This window comes from Pan paniscus, chromosome 21 (genome assembly GCF_029289425.2).
Source record: "Pan paniscus chromosome 21, NHGRI_mPanPan1-v2.0_pri, whole genome shotgun sequence".
Taxonomy (NCBI): Eukaryota; Metazoa; Chordata; class Mammalia; order Primates; family Hominidae; genus Pan; species Pan paniscus.
In genome coordinates, this window is record NC_073270.2 from 40,882,561 (window position 1) to 40,896,192 (window position 13,632).

Below are 13,632 nucleotides of genomic sequence, written 5' to 3' on the forward strand. Positions count from 1 at the left end.
GGGAAAGGAGATGACAGTAAGCTGAGACCTGGATAACAACACAGGAGCACTGTATTCGTTTCCTGTGATTCCTGCAACAAATTACCACAAACCAAGTGGCTTAAAGCAACAGAAATTTATTCTCTCGCAGTTTGGGAGGTCAGGAGCCTGAAATCAATTTCACTGGGCTAAAATTAAGTTATTGACAGGGCCACACCCACTCCAAAGGCTCTAAGGGATAATCCCTTCCTTGCCTCTCTAGATTCTCCTGACTGCTGGCATTCCTTGGCTTATGGTTGTATCACTCCAGTATCTGCCCGTGCCTTCATATCGCCTTCTCTGTGGATGTGTCACATCTCCTTCTGCTTTTCTCTTATAAGGACATTTATAATTGCATTTAGGACCCCCCCCCGCCCCCTCCCCAACCCAGATAATACAGGATAAACTCCCATTCCAAGATTTTTAACTTAATCACATCTAGGGAAAAAAAAAAAACACACCATTTTTCCAAATAGAGAAACATTTACAGTTTCCAGAGATTAGGACCTGGACTTTAGGGGGCTGTTTCCAGCCTAGCGCAGGGACTAAATATTTTTCAGACCTGGGCCTTTCCCTGTGACGAAATTCACCTTCTCCATATTATAAATCCTATAGCTTATCTTTTTGTCTCCCATTCAAAATTCTAGTGTGGATAAAACTTTTGCAGGAAGGGTGGGTTCAGGTTGCCTGGATTTGGTAACGATAGGTCTCTCTTTATGAGCAAGATTGAAACACTCATGATTTTCCTTTATATTCTTTTTCTAGCTTGATGTCATTTTCCACACTGTCACTGAACAAATAAAACCATGACTTAAGTTTTCACAATTCATGTGACTAATTTCATAGTTCTCTAATGAGAATAAAAAAATTGTTTTACCCTCTGGAAAGTATCAGGACTCTTCTTTCTCTCACTCTGTGTTTATGATATTGGATTCTAGAAGGTTATGACCCACCAGTGAAGTGTCACACTTGAGCATTTACTTGTGAAGAGACTCAGGGTAAGTTGCCTACCTCTCTGAGACTCAATTTCCTATTGTAAAATACAGAAATTGATGCGGCCATAAAGGAATTCTGGGAATTAAATGGGATAATGAAAGTGAACATTCTCAGCACAGTGACTGGTATATCTTAAGTTCTTGATACATATTAATTCTCTTCCCTGCCTCCCCAACTCTTCTTTTTTTTTTAAGGCAGGGCAGTTGTTTCCATTTACTGAGCATCTGCCCCGAGTCATCCAAGGTGTTATAGGCAATAGTTCCTACCCTCAAAAGTTTGAGGCACAGTGCTGAGCATATAACTAAGATTCCAAAATAATCAAGTCATAGTCCTTTCCCTTGAAGTGCTTGCAATTTTGTTAGAAGGGGAAGATGTCAATTGGAGAATACTTGGAATCATAGGGTGTTCAAGTCTTCCCTGTGGGTGAATAGAGTTTGGAGGGAGCTCAGATCACATCAGTATCTGAGGCCAATGTCCTCGGACTCTGTGTTCAGTGGAACAAGACTTGGACTGGTTGTCGGAAACCCTTGGTCTTGTTACTTGTTTATCCACTATCTCTGTGTGATCTCGGGCAAGTCATTTTCCCTTTTGGGGACTCAGTTTCCATATCTGGAAGATGAAAGAGTGAGACTATCTCTCAGCACAAGGAAAATATTAACAGATCCATACAATTATTGCAAAAAATCAGAAAACAGAATTCAACACACATCGACTGCACAAATTTCCCCCAGAAACATCCATGAAGCAGAATAAAACAGTGGGACAGCATTCCAAATGGAATTTGACTATTTGCCAACTAAACAAGGAAGAGGAGGGGGATGGGGAGGGGGACAAGAAGAAGGAGAAGGAGAAAATAGTCACATGTATTGATAATAGCGAACATTTACATAGCAAGTAATGTTCTTTGTACTTTACATCCATCAACACCATTAATCCTTACCACAACCCTCTGAGAAAGTGTCATTATCACCATTTTATAAACCAAAAACCTGAAGCACAGATTCAAAGAATTGAAGAAAGATTTAGCAACTTAATCAATGTCTCATACCGAGTAAGTAGAAGAGTCAAGATATGGACCCAAACAGCCTATACTCTAACGCATTAATGAAAATAATGACAAATATATAAATAAAAGGCCAATACAGAATTCAACAATGGAGATCTGGCGAACTGCTACAGTGTCCTCTAGCTTTAGCTTCATGTGGTTTTAGGGTCAACATTTCCTTCCCTTTTGCTAGAAAGTTAGAGGGAAAAGCTCAGTTCCCTGAAGTTGGAAGCTAAGGCATTTTAGATCCCCTTTGGCCAAGTACACTCGACCTCTTTTAGCAGGGAAGAATCCTTTCTGTAGCATCTGGAGGTCATTTGGTTCTCCCAACTCCCAAAGCAGGGCTTGCACAATACATACTTTTGACTTGCCAAAAAATAAGTTTATCCGTGGGAAATTTCCCATCTGTTGCTTTGTAGAAATGCTTGAACTTTGCATGCAGTATGTCCAAACATTTCGATCGACTCCCTGGTTAGAGTCTCAGACCTCGTTATTATTATTTTTTGAGATGAGAGTTTTACTCTCGTCACCCAGGCCATAGTGCAGTGGCGTGATCTTGGCTCACCACAACCTCCACCTCCTGGGTTCAAGCGATTCTCCTGCCTCAGCCTCCCGAGTAGCTGGGATTACAGGCATGCGCCACCATGCCCGGCTAATTTTTATATTTGTGGTAGAGACAGGGTTTCGCCATGTTGGCTAGGCTGGTCTCGAACTCCTGACCTCAGGTGATCTGCCCACCTCAGCCTCCCAAGGTGTTGGGATTACAGGCATTAGCCACCGCGCCTGACCTTACACTTTTATTCTTATTTTATTTTTCTTCTTTTTGAGATAGGGTCTCACTCTGTCACCTAGGCACTATCACCACTCACTTCAGCCTCGACTTCCCAGGCTCAAGTGATCTTTCCACCTCAGCCTCCCAAGCAGCTGGGACCACAGATGCGTGACACTATGCCCAGCTAATTTTTAATTTTTCTGTAGAGACAAAGTCTCGCTGTATTGCCCGGGCCGGTCTTGAACTCCTGGGCTCAAGCAATCCTACCGCCTTGGTCTCCCAAAGTGTAGAGATTACAGAAATGAGCCACCACACCTGGCCTCAGACCACGTTTTTATTATGCTCATATTCCAAGTGAACTCAGACCTGTAGCTAAATCTGCCACAGAATTGTGCACTTTAAAATGGTTCAGATGGTAAGTTGTGTCACATGTATTTTGTCACAATTTCTTAAAAATTAAAAAGTGAGGCTGGGCACAGTGCCTCAAGCCTGTAATTCCAGCACTTTGGGAGGCTGAGGCGGGTGGATTGCTTGAGCCCGGGAATTTGAGACCAGCTTGGGCAACATGGCAAAACCCTGTCACTACAAAAAAAAAAAATTAGCAGGGTGTTGTGGCATGTGTCCATAATCCCAGCTACTCAGGAGGCTGAGGTGGGAGGGTGGAATAAATGGAATGTGATCCAACAAAATTATTATTATTATTATTTTGATGATGTCTATTGCCCTTTTGAAATACCCAATTCTGGCAGGGTGCAGTGGTTCACGCCTGTAATCCCAGCACTTTGGGAGGCCGAGGTGGGCAGATCACCTGAGGTCAGGAGTTTGAGAGCAGCCTGGCCAACAAACCCCATCTCTACTAAAAATACAAAAATTAGCCAGGTGTGTTGGCGAGCGCCTGTAATCCCAGCTACTTGGGAGGCTGAGGCATGAGAATTGCTTGAACCTGGGAGGTGGAGGTTGCAGTGAACCGAGATCATGCCACTGCACTCCAGCCAGGGCGACAGAGCGAGACTCTGTCTCAAAAGAAAAAAAAAAAAAAAAAAGAAATACCCAATTCTTTCACAGAAAATATGTTCTTATTGGCTGGCAGGGAGAGGGGTGGTTGGTAAATGGGAAAAGGGTGCTTCCTTTGCTGATATCCAAAGCAGATACTTTCTCTGCCTATTTGATGATACAAAACTAGCCCTACCACACCAGGCTAAGGGAGAGAAGAGGATCCGTGTCCCACAGAATTCCCCCTATTAGCCTACCTGCCCCATAGCCCCCAAACTCTGCTGCTAATCAACTGTGCCAGGTCAGGAAGAAAGAAACTGGAGGGAAAGAAGAAGCCTAATAGATTGAAAATCCCTTCAGCAAACATTTTTTGAGAGCCTTATAACTGTTAGTGTCTACTGAATTAAACTTACTAGTGTTAAGAAAAATTATCTGAAACATGTTACTAAGGTAAAAAGATGATTGTGTGACTTTTTGCTGTCATGATAAAGCATTGACTAGCAAGTCTACTTGTCATCTGTCCCTGAAGAGAAACGTGACACTATTTTCATATTAATTACGGCCCAGACATTGTACAATTCTGTAAAGTAATAAGATGTGACAATTTCCTTTCCTGTCTGGTAGAGAAGATAATCCCAAAGGTTATGATATTATTACTCTGTAGGACATTAACCCATTTAGTATTTAATTTAGCAATCTTACTTCAATATTTTTCTTTTCCATTGACTATAAAAACTCAAGTTCTTTTTTCTTTTTTTTGAGACAGGTCTCACATTGTTGCCCAGGCTGGAGTGCAGTGGTTCGAACACGGCTCACTACAGTCTTGACCTCCCACATCCCAGGCTCAAGTGATCTTGCCTCAGTCCCTCAAGTAGCTGGGACTACAGGCATGTGCCACCATGCCCAGCTAATTTTTGTATCTTTTCGTATAGACGGGGTTTTGCCATGTTGCGCAGGCTGGTCTCAAACTCCTGGCTAAGCGATCCACCCACCTTGGCCTCCCAAAGTGCTGGGATTACAGATGTAATCCCACCATGCCCAGCCAAAACTCTAGTTCTTATATTCTATTTTGAACTGGCTTTGTCGTCCTGCTTGTCCCTTCATTAATGAGTGAAATGCAACTCTGACCCATGCTCACTGTCTATTTCAATGAGAATTATGGTTGGTTTTGTTTGTTTGTTTGTTTTGAGACAGAGTCTCGCTCCGTTGCCCAGGCTGGAGTGCAGTGGTGTGATCTGGGCTCACTGCAATCCCCACCTCCCAGATTCAAATGATTCTTTTGCCTCAGCCTCCCAAGTAGCTGGGATTACAGGCACCTGCCACCACTCCCAGCTAATTTTTGTATTTTTAGTAGAGACGGGGTTTCATGATGTTGGCTAGACTGGTCTTGAACTCCTGACTTCAAGTGATCCATCCACTTTGGCCTCCCAAAGTGCTGGGATTTACAGGCGTGAGCCACTGCGCCTGGCCAAGAATTACGTTTTTAACATGCTGACAGTTATCCTTGACACTAAGTGTCAGACCCTGGATTAAGTAATTTATAGACCCATGATACTCCTTTGAGATAGTTTTTTTGTCCCCATTTTCCAGATGAGAAAGTGAAGGCACAAAAAGATAAAAGAATTTTTCTCAGTGCCAGTTTTGTGCCAGGAGCTTTACTAAGTTACAGTTTTTTTCTCCTTCCCTCGAAGTCCTGTTTATCTATTCATTGATTAAAAAAAAAATCATTGAGTACTTACGATGTGCCAAATACTCTGCTAAGCTGGTAATACAGAACTTTAAAACACATTCTCTGCCCTCTTATGGCTTTTGGTGTGGAAGACAGATGCATAAATAGACAATTATCATTTAAATAAGTAAAGGAGGAAAACTCTCTGAACTTATTCTGGTTTGGGGGCTGCCTGCAAAAAAATTAATTAATTAATTAATTAATTAAAAATTAAAAAAATAAAAAGAACTAAGGGAAAGAGAGGGCTCCAGTAGAACAGAGGGAGCATCTAACCCTGGCTTGTGGACATGAAGTCAGGGAAGGCTTCCTGTAGCAGGTGACACCTGAGTATTCTAATAGGAATTAGTAGGGCTGAAGAAGGTGGTGGGAAGCACCTCAATTCAAAATTTTGATTCCTTTGTGTATTATGAAAGGCTCTTCTGACTCCTGCTTACCTCCTCATATCACTTCTTCCTTGCTATCACCTACTCCTATTTGGCCATACTTAAGTATTACTGCTTTCTCAAGTATGTTATATTCTTTCTCCTTTCCTATTATATTCTTTTGTACCTTCTTCACCCTGTACTTGAAACAACTTTTTCCTCACCCCTACTTGCCCCTTAGGCATTATCGGGGTTTTTTGTTTTTGTTTTTTTGTTTGTTTGTTTTTGAGACAGGGTCTTGCTCTGTCACCCAGGCTGGAGTGCAGTGGTGCGATCTCAGCTCACTGCAGCCTCAGCCTCCTGGGCTCAAGTGATCCTCCCACCTCAGTCTCCCGAGTTGCTAGGACTACAGGCACGCGTCACCACGCCTGGCTAATTTTTGTATTTTTTGCAGAGCCCAGATGAACTCCTGGGCTCAAGCAATCCTCCCGCCTCAGCCTCCCAAAGTGCTGGGATTACAGGTATAAGCCACCGCACCCGGCCTGGAAAGCATTCCTTTTTAAACCAGGAAAATGGCAAGAATATTCTCTTATATTCTCTATCACTTTTTTTTTTTTTTTTTTTTTTGGAGACAGAGTCTTGCTCTGTTGCCCAGGCTGGAGTGCAGTGGCACGATCTCGGCTCACTGCAGCCTCCGCCTCCTGGGTTCAAGCGATTCTCCTGCCTCAGCCTCCTGAGTAGCTGGGATTACAGGCGCCCACCACCACACCCAGCTAATTTTTGTATTTTTAGTAGAGATGGGGTTTCACCATATTGGCCAGGCTGGTTTCAAACTCCTGGCCTCAAGTGATCCACCCACCTCGGCCTCCCAAAATGCTGGGATTACAGGCGTGAGCCACTGTGCCTGGCCTTCTATTACTATCTCTGTTAAACATTGTACTAGAGGTTATAGCCGGAACAATAAGTTGAAACAAACGTTATAAAAATTAAAAAAGAAGAAATAATCTGTCATTATCTATTGGTGCTATGAATATGCATGTAGAAAATCCAAAAGTCTAAAAATAATTATTATAACAAACAAAAGAATTTATTAAGGTTGCTAGAAACAAAACTAATGCAACAAAATCATCAGTACTTCTATATGCTGAGAATAAGCAGACCATGAGATTTAAAAAAAAATTATTTGCAATAATATTTTTAAAATATGGAGAACTTGACTGGGTGCAGTGGCTCGTGCCTGTAATCCCAGCACTTTGGGAGGCCAAGGCGGGCAGATCACTTGAGGTCAGAGTTTGAGACCAGCCTGGCCAACATGGTGAAACCCTGTCTCTACTAAAAATACAATTAGCCTGGTATGGTGGTGTGTGCCTGTAACCCCCGCTACTCTGGAGGCTGAGGCAGGAAAATTGCTTGAATCTGGGAGGTGGAGGTTGCAGTGAGCCAGGATTGTGCCATTGCACTCCAGCCTGGGCAACAGAGCAAGACTCTGTCTCAAAAAATATATATACGTATGGATATATGAAGAACTTAGAGGGGAAAACTTAACAGAGGATGGGCCATATGTTCAGAGAGAAAATTACGAAACTCTGAGAGATACCAAAAAAGATGTAAACAAATGAAAAAAATACACCCTATCATGCACTGGATGATTCAATATTGTGAAGATGTCAATTCTTCCCAGTCATTTACATGCTAAATGCAATACCAACCAAAACTTCATCAACGTGATAAAAAAGATTCCAAAATTTAGGTGTAGACATTCAAATATTCAAAAATAGCTAAGACACTCTTGAAGAACAAAGAGGAAAGACTTGATCTACAAGATATAAATACATTATGAAATAATACTAATCGAGGGCCAGGCACTGTGGCTCACGCCTGTAATCCCAGCACTTTGGAAGGCCAAGGCAGGCGGATCACCTGAGGTCAGGAGTTCGCGAGCAGCCTGACCAATATGGAGAAACCCCGTCTCTACTAAAAACACAAAATTAGCTGGGTGTCATGGCATGTGCCTGTAATCCCAGCTACTCGGGAGGCTGAGGCAGGAGAATCTCTTGAACCCGGGAGGCAGAGGTTGCGGTGAGCTAAGATCCTGCCATTGCACTCCAGCCTGGGCAACAAGAGTGAAATTCCGTCTCAAAAAAAAAAAAAAGAGAAAAAAAAAATAAAAAAAAAAGAAATAATACTAATTGAGATAATGAGCATTGGTACCAGGTGAGACAACTGGACCACTGAAACAGAATAGACATATTTACTGTAAGTCAGAGATGCCACTGCAGATCAGTAAGGAAAGGCCAACTTTTGATAACTGGTTCTGTCTGGGACAGTGGATATCCATTAAAAGAAACTAATCTTGACCTCTACTTCATACCATACCTCAAGGTGAAAGACAAAACTAAAAAGCTTTGAACATAAACAATATCTTCATGACCTTGGGGTTTAGGGAAGGGTTGCTTAAATAAGGCACAAAAAGTACAAACTGTAAAGGAATAGGTTGATAAACATAACCACCTTAAAATTAGGAACTTTTGTTTATCTAAAGACATGATAAAGAAAGTGCAAAGCGGCTAGGCGCGGTGGCTCATGCCTGCAATCCCAGCACTTTGGGAGGCTAAGGTGGGAGGATCACTTGAGCCCAGAAGTTTGAGACCAGCCTGGGCAGCATAGCAAGACCTCATCTCTACAAAAATAAGGTTTTTTTTAAAAAAAAAACTGTGACGGTAAAACCACCTACTCAAGACTCAGCAATGGCGGATGCCCTACGACACCTAGGTGGTGTAGCCTACTATACCCCTAGGCTCCTTGGTATAGCCTATTGCTCCTAGGCTACAAACCTGTAGAATATGTTATGATCCTGAATACTTTAGGCAACTGTAACACAATGGAAGTATTTGTGCATCTTAAGAAATCTAGGATTTGCTGGCAAGATGGCCAAATAGGAAGAGCTCTGGTCTGCAGCTCCCAGTGAGATCGATGCAGAAGGGGGGTGATTTCTGCATTTCCAACTGAGGTACCCGGTTTATCTAATTGGGACTGGATGGGCAATGGGTGCAGCCCACAGAGGGCAAGCCGAAGCAGGGTGGGGCGTCACATCACCCAGGAAGTGCAAGAGGTTAGGGGATATCCCCCCTAGCCAAGGGAAGCGGTGAGGGACTGTGCCCTGGGAAATGGTGCACTATGGCCCAGATGCTGCGCTTTTCCCAAGGTCTTCGCCACCTGTAGACCAGGAGATTCCCTCCGGTGCCTATGCCACCAGGGCCCTGGGTTTCAAGCACAAAACTGGGCGGCCATTTGGGCAGACACCGAGCTAGCTGCAGGAGTTTTCTTTTTTTTTTTTCATACCCCAGTGGTGCCTGGAATGCCAGCAAGATAGAATCGTTCACTCTGCAGGCTGGGCGCGGTGGCTCATGCCTGTAATCCCAGCACTTTAGGAGGCCAAGGTGGGCAGATCACGAGGTCAGAAGTTCGAGACCACCCTGGCCAACATGGTGAAACCCCGTCTCTACTCAAAATACAAAAATTAGCTGGGTATAGCAGTGGGTGCCTGTAATCCCAGCTACTCAGGAGGCTGGGGCAGGAGAATCACTTGAACCCAGGAGGTGGAGGTTGCAGTGAGCTGAGATTGCACCACTGCACTCCAGCCTGGACGACAGGGCGAGACTCCGTCTCAAAAAAAAAACCAGGATTGTTCAATCCGCTGGAAAGGGGGCTGAAGCCAGGGAGCCAAGTGGTCTGGCTCCATGGGTCCCACCCCCACAGAGCTCAGCAAGCTAAGATCCACTGGCTTGAAATTCTCGCTGCCAGCACAGCAGTCTGAGGTCGACCTGGGATGCTTGAGCTTGGTGGTGGGAGGGGTGTCCGCCATTGCTGAGGCTTGAGTAGGTGGTTTTACCCTCACAGTGTAAACAAAGCTGCAGGGAAGTTCAAACTGGGCGGAGCCCACTGCAGCTCAGCAAGGCTGCTGTGGCCAGACTGCCTCTCTAGATTCCTCTTCTCTGGGCAGGGCATCTCTGAAAAAAAGGCAGCAGCCCCAGTCAGGGACTTATAGATAAAACCCCTGGCCAGCACGGTGGCTCACGCCTGTAATCCCAGCACTTTGGGAGGCCGAGACGGGTGGATCATTTGAGGTCAGGAGTTTGAGACTAGCCTGACTAACATGGTGAAACCCCATGTCTACTAAAATACAAAAAAAATGAGCCAGGCGTGGTGGCAGGGGCCTGTAATCCCAGCTACTCGGGAGGCTGAGGCAGGAGAATTGCTTGTACCCAGGAGGTGGAGGTTGCAGTGAGCCGAGATTGTGCCACTGCACTCTAGCCTGGGTGATAGAGTGAGACTCTATCTCAAAAAAAAAAAAAATCTCCCTGGGATAGAGCACCTGGGGGAAGGGGTGGCTTGGAAACAGCTTCAGCAGACTTAAACGTCCCTGCCTGATGGCTCTGAAGAGAACTCCCAGGACAACATTCGAGCTCTGATAAGGGTCAGACTGCCTCCTCAAGTGGGTCCCTGACCCCTATGTATCCTGACTGGGAGACACCTCCCATAGGGGCCAACAGACACCTCATACAGAAGAGCTCTCGCTGGCATCTGGTGGGTGCCCCTCTGGGACAAAGCTTCTAGAGGAAGGAACAGGCAGCAATCTTTGCTGTTCTGCGGCCTCCAGTGGTGATACCCAGGCAAACAGGGTCTGGAGTGGACCTCCAGCAAACTCCAGAAGACCTGCAGCAGAGGGGCCTGACTGTTAGAAGGAAAACTAACAAATAGAAAGGAATAGCATCAACATCAACAAAAAGGACATCCACTCAGAGACCCCATCTGAAGGTCACCAACATCAGAGACCAAAGGTAGATAAATCCATGAAGATGGGGAGAAACCAGCACAAAAAGGCTGAAAATTCCAAAAACCAGAATGCCTCTTCTCCTCCAAAGGATCACAACTCCTTGCCAGCAAGGGAACAAAACTGGAAACAGAGAATGAGTTTGAAGAATTGACAGAAGTAGACTTCAGAAGGTGGGTAATAACAAACTCCTCCGAGCTAAAGGAGCATGTTCTAACCCAATGCAAGGAAGCTAAGAACCTTGAAAAAAGGTTAGATGAATTGCTGACTAGAATAACCGTTTAGAGAAGAACATAAATGACCTGATGGAGCTGAAAAACACAGCACGAGAACTTTGTGAAGCATACACAAGTATCAATAGCCGAATTATCAAGCAGAAGAAAGGATAACAGAGATTGAAGATCAGCTTAATGAAATAAAGCAAGAAGACAAGATTAGAGAAAAAAGAATGAAAAGAAACAAAGCCTCCAAGAAATATGGGACTATGTGAAAAGACCAAATCTACATTTGGTTGGTGTACCTGAAAGTGACAGGGAGAATGGAACCAAGTTGGAAAACACTCTTCAGGATATTATCTAGGAGAACTTCCCCAACCTAGCAAGACAGGCCAACAATCAAATTCAGGAAATACAGAGAACACCACAAAATCAATGTGCAAAAATCACAAGCATTCCTATACACCAATAACAGACAGAGCCAAATCATGAGTGAACTCCCATTCACAATTGCTACAAAGAGAATAAAATACCTAGGAATACAACTTACAATGGATATGAAGACCTCTTCAAGGAGAACTACAAACCACTGCTCAAGGAAATAAGAGGCCACAAATAAATTGAAAAACATTCCATGCTTATGTATAGGAAGAATCAATATCGTGAAAATGGCCATACTGCCCAAAGTAATTTATAGATTCAATGCTATTCCCATCAAGCTACCATTGACTTCCTTCACAGAATTGGAAAAAACTACTTTAAATTTAATATGGAACAAAAAAGAGCCCATGTATCCAAGACAATCCTAAGCAAAAAGAACAAAGCTGGAGGCATCACGCTACCTGACTTCAAACTATACTACAAGGCTATAGTATACAAAACAGCATGATATACCAAAACAGATATATAGACCAATGGAACAGAACAAAGCCCTCAGAAGTAACACCACACATCTACAACCATCTGATCTTTGACAAATCTGACAAAAACAAGCAATGGGGAAAGGATTCCCTGTTTAATAAATGGTGTTGGAAAAACTAGCTAGCTATATGCAGAAAACTGAAACTGGACCCCTTCCTTACACCTTATACAAAAATTAACTCCAGATGGATTAAAGACTTAAACATAAGACCTAAAACCATAAAAACCCTAGAAGAAAACCTAGGCAATACCATGCAGGACATAGGCATGGGCAAAGATTTCATGACTAAAACACCAAAAGCAATGGCAACAAAAGCCAAAATTGGCAAATGGGATCTAATTAAACTAAAGAGCTTCTGCACAGCAAAAGAAACTACCATCAGAGTGAACAGGCAACCTACAGAATGGGAGAAAATTTTTGCAATCTATCCACCTGACAAAGGGCTAATATCCAGAATCTACAAAGAACTTAAACAAATTTACAAGAAAAAAAACAACTCCATCAAAAAGTGAGCAAAGGATATGAACAGACACTTCTCAAAAGAGGACATTTATGTGGCCAAAAAACATATGAAAAACAGCTCATCATCACTGGTCATTAGAGAAATGCAAATCAAAACCACAATGAGATACTATCTCATGCCAGTTAGAATGATGATCATTAAAAAGTCAGGAAACAACAGATGCTGGAGAGGATGTGGAGAAATAGGAATGCTTTTACACTGTTGGTGGGAGAGTAAATTAGTTCAAACATTATGGAAGACAGTGTGGTGATTCCTCAAGGATCTAGAACCAGAAATACCATTTGACCCAGCAATCCCATTACTGGGTATAAGGATTATAAATCATTCTACTATAAAGAATACATGCAGAGGTATGTTTACTGTGGCACTATTCACAACAGCAAAGACTTAGAACCAACCCAAATGCCCATCAGTGATAGACTGGATAAAGAAAATGTGGCACATATATACCATGGAATACTATGCAGCCATAAAAAAGGATGAGTTCATGTCCTTTGCAGGGACATGGATGAGGCTGAAAACCATCATTCTCAGCAAACTAACACAAAAACAGAAAACCAAACACTGCATGTTATCACTCATAAGTGGGAGGTGAACAATGAGAACACATGGACACAGGGAGGGGAATATCACATACCAGGGCCTGTCAGGGGGTAGGGGGCTAGGGGAGGGATAGCATTAGGAGAAATACCTAATGTAGATGATGGGTTGATGGGTACAGCAAACCACCATGACAAGTGTATACCTGCATAACAAACCTGCACATTCTGCACATGTACCCCAAACTTAAAGTATAATAAAAATTAAAAAAGAAATCTAAACACATAAAAGGTACAGTAAAAACATGGTATAGTCGATTTTAAAAGGTACACCTGTAGAGTGTGTACTTCATGAATGGAGCTTGAAGGACTTGGTGTTGCTCTGAGTGGGTCAGTGAGTGAGTGGTGAGCAAATGTGATGGCCTAGGACATTACTGTACACTACTGTAGAATTTATCAATACTGTTCACTTAGGCTGCACTAAGTTTATGCAAAAATATTTTTCTTTCTTCAGTAATAAATTAACCTTAGCTTACTGTAAAAAAAAAAAAAAAGAGGCTTATCTGTCCTGCAGCTCCAGGAGAATTAAGACTACTTTAATGCCTCTAAAAGGCAGTAAGTTGGGACCGACTCATATTCAGAGAAGGACTGTGTGGTAGATAGAGCTCCCTCTCCCCTCTCCCC